Source organism: Mycteria americana, chromosome 3, assembly GCF_035582795.1.
Source record: "Mycteria americana isolate JAX WOST 10 ecotype Jacksonville Zoo and Gardens chromosome 3, USCA_MyAme_1.0, whole genome shotgun sequence".
In the NCBI taxonomy this organism is placed as follows: Eukaryota; Metazoa; Chordata; class Aves; order Ciconiiformes; family Ciconiidae; genus Mycteria; species Mycteria americana.
This window is the reverse complement of record NC_134367.1, coordinates 76,541,621-76,544,766: the sequence shown is the minus strand read 5'-3', so window position 1 is coordinate 76,544,766 and position 3,146 is coordinate 76,541,621.

Below are 3,146 nucleotides of genomic sequence, written 5' to 3'. Positions count from 1 at the left end.
TTCTCAACGGCCCGTGGATCTATGCCACGCCATTACCCTTTGGAGCTCTTACATGAGCTCCTTTAGTTCGCGCTCACCCCAGTCTTGCAGCTGTGCCCTTCCTTAGAGCTGCCTTTTGAGATTTTTTCCCCTCCAAAAAACTGAATCTTGCCTTTGGTCCTTTCTCCTCTTAGCAAATAGCTGATATCTAAGTGGCTGTTTTCTGACTTTTTCTGATTCTGAAATTTAGGCAAATTAAGTTTATGTGAATTTATTCAACGAGGTGTGACCTGTGTTCTGACATTGTTTGCAATTTTTTTTGCAGGGGATTTTTCTGAGCTTACAGTAAACCCAATTTCAAGGGTCAACTTCTATTTAAAAAGCCTCTTACCGTTGTTTGTATTTTAACCACTGTGCTAACTAATGTACCCTGATTCTGAAATAAGATCTGATAAACTTCCACCTATGGTAGGCCTCACAGTGGTCAAATAAATGAGAACAAACACCACAAGACCAGAACTGGGGAAAGATTTAGACACTTGGATCTTATGAGGGAAAAGAGGAAAGGAGGAAAGGCACAAAAGGAGACAGTCTACAACAGCTCATTTCGAACACAGTGCCTTGAGAGGTCACATCCTTGTCACAAGACAGCAGTGAGGAGTGCCAGGCTGGCAGATGAAAGACACTTCTCCTGTTTCGACATTTTCATGTGGAAAACATATAGAACGAGCATTTTTATACCAGGATTGATTGCTGGCAGTATCCCCACGTGTAGTTCTCCAGGATCAGATCCATTAAAACAAAGATATATAATACTTCTCCAAATCCGCATTGTCATCCTTGAAAGAAATGGCAATACAAGTGCTTTTTTTTTTTCTTTCCTCAGAAATAAATCAGGAGCAGCTGTACTGAATTAGATGCATATCAACCAGGTTCAAGGCAATGAGACTGAGAGAAGAACCAGACCCAAGCCTAAAAGCGGAAACTGCTATAGAGCTGAAGGAGTATCTGTGGACCTTTAACATGAGGAAAGCTTGCAAAAGAGTGCTTGCTTACATGGTGCATGCAGATATTCCCAAACTATCCTGGACGCAGTGACATGTTAACACACCTTTGGCTACCACAATTAGCTGCTTTGGTTTTGAAAACCTGTCGGAAAAGCTAATCTGATTAAAATCTCTAAAACGTCATGTTTATCAAAGAGTTTTACAAACTCAATTAAAACTCAAGGCTTTTCAAATCCTCTCCCACGCAGGAGAAACAGCTGCATGTAACCCACATACAGAGCTTTTTTCTTACACTTTAACCGCCAGATGTGTACTATAATGCAGTAACCCACCAAATACTTTACTGGAAATGAGGGATACAGAAGGATGGGGAAGGTGCCAGAGGTGCTGGGGAGGGCAGGGCTGTGCAGAAAACAACTTTTGCACTGGAGTAAGGAGAAAACCACTATCTGATAATATCTGATGGGAAGGAGGCACAGGGATTGGCAAGCAGATGCTGGCTGTGGCTGGGGACAAGAGAGTGGCCAGGCTGTTGGGGAATATGGAGCAGGAGAGAGGGAACCCAGGATTTGAAGTGAGAATTGAAGATGGGGTTAACATTGTTAAAATCATGTGGGACTAAACCAGACTTGAGTAGCTTTCAAAAGCCTGCTTGCTAGCGAAGCCTGCTTTGTATTTTGCGCATTCATTTTATCCTGATCCCACATATGATTGCGCAGTATCCAACCCCTGCTCTCTGTCACCCTTCAAGTGTTTCCCTGAGCTGAGTCCAGCTCGCACCAGCTCCTCTCTTGGGCCCATCTGCTTTGTTTCCCTGGCCTAGCGTTAGTGGTCTCCCCAGCCGCTACAGATATCCCACGCTTTGCTCTTGTTCACAAGTTGCATTAAAACAGCTTCAAGCACGGAAGACAACCAGATAACATGGTATTACAGCACCCTACAAGACAAAAATAGCACAGGGCTACAAGCAGGATCAGCTCTAGATTTTTCACATAATCTGTAAAATAGCAGCAAATCTGGTTCCCGCTCTGGTTCCCATACTAGAATGCCTCTCTTACATATTTACTCCTGCGTGCCTAGCTTTATCCCAAGCCCTCAGTACAACACAATTTCTGCTTAAAGTAAGCAGGACAACAAGGACGTGGATAGCCTAGTTTTTAGAAGGAATTCACGATTCTATGAACTTTTTGTCCTCAGTTGCAGAAGACTGAACTGCATTACCCGGCAGTGTCCATTCAATCCTGTTTTTCCTCCTCTAGTACTCAGCCCCCTCCTGCCTCTGGTGAGTCACTAGCACATTTTGTTGTGATTCAACAAGTTGTTTTGAAGCAGCACCAGTGACCTAACATGCAAGAGAAGCCATGAAATGGTGCTGCAGTGCAACTTTTCCAAGGCAAAGGCCGCTTGAGAAATGCGGAGTGAGCTGATGTTGAAATCAGGATAACACATGGATGAGCAAAGTCTGACACCCTCACTAGATGAGTTTACGCATGCAATGTGAGGTTAAATGTCTGGAAAGGAAGAGCACTAAATAGCTACCTATGGGTCCTAAACCTAAAGTTATGCTATTGAACTAAAATGAACTCTAAATCTTACTCCCAAATAGAAGAAAAAAAAGAAAACCCTAGGTCAAGGAAACATAGGAGAGAAGGAATTCTTTAATCAAAAAGTAAAATTAAATTATTTTACAGAGTTAATATTATCTGGATCTGATAATAGTGCTTACCCTGAGATTAAATTGAAGTTGGTCCTTATAAATCAATACAGATATGCATGGCTGAAATTACCATTGGGACTCTGGTGTGAGGAGAAATTCAAATTCTGCCTGGACACATGATTTCCCATGCTTTCTAGCAACATTATTCCTGTCTATTCTCTAGCAAAGACCTAACCATTTGAGAACAAAAACATGCCCCACAAAACAAGAGAGCGCCTTCACATTTCCTAGCATCCAGTACAAATGGCTGAGTCCGATTTGGTAATCCATCCAATTCAAGGTTGTTTGAATGGACACACCACAGCAAAGGGGGTCACAGCATGGGAGAATGATTAACTTGATCTGCCTGCCTTGTTTGTTTGATGCTGCCTTGCTCTGGTGCGAGTCAATAAAACTTTGCGCACCGACACACGCAACTTCCAGCACCCGCCAGCTGGGCCAAA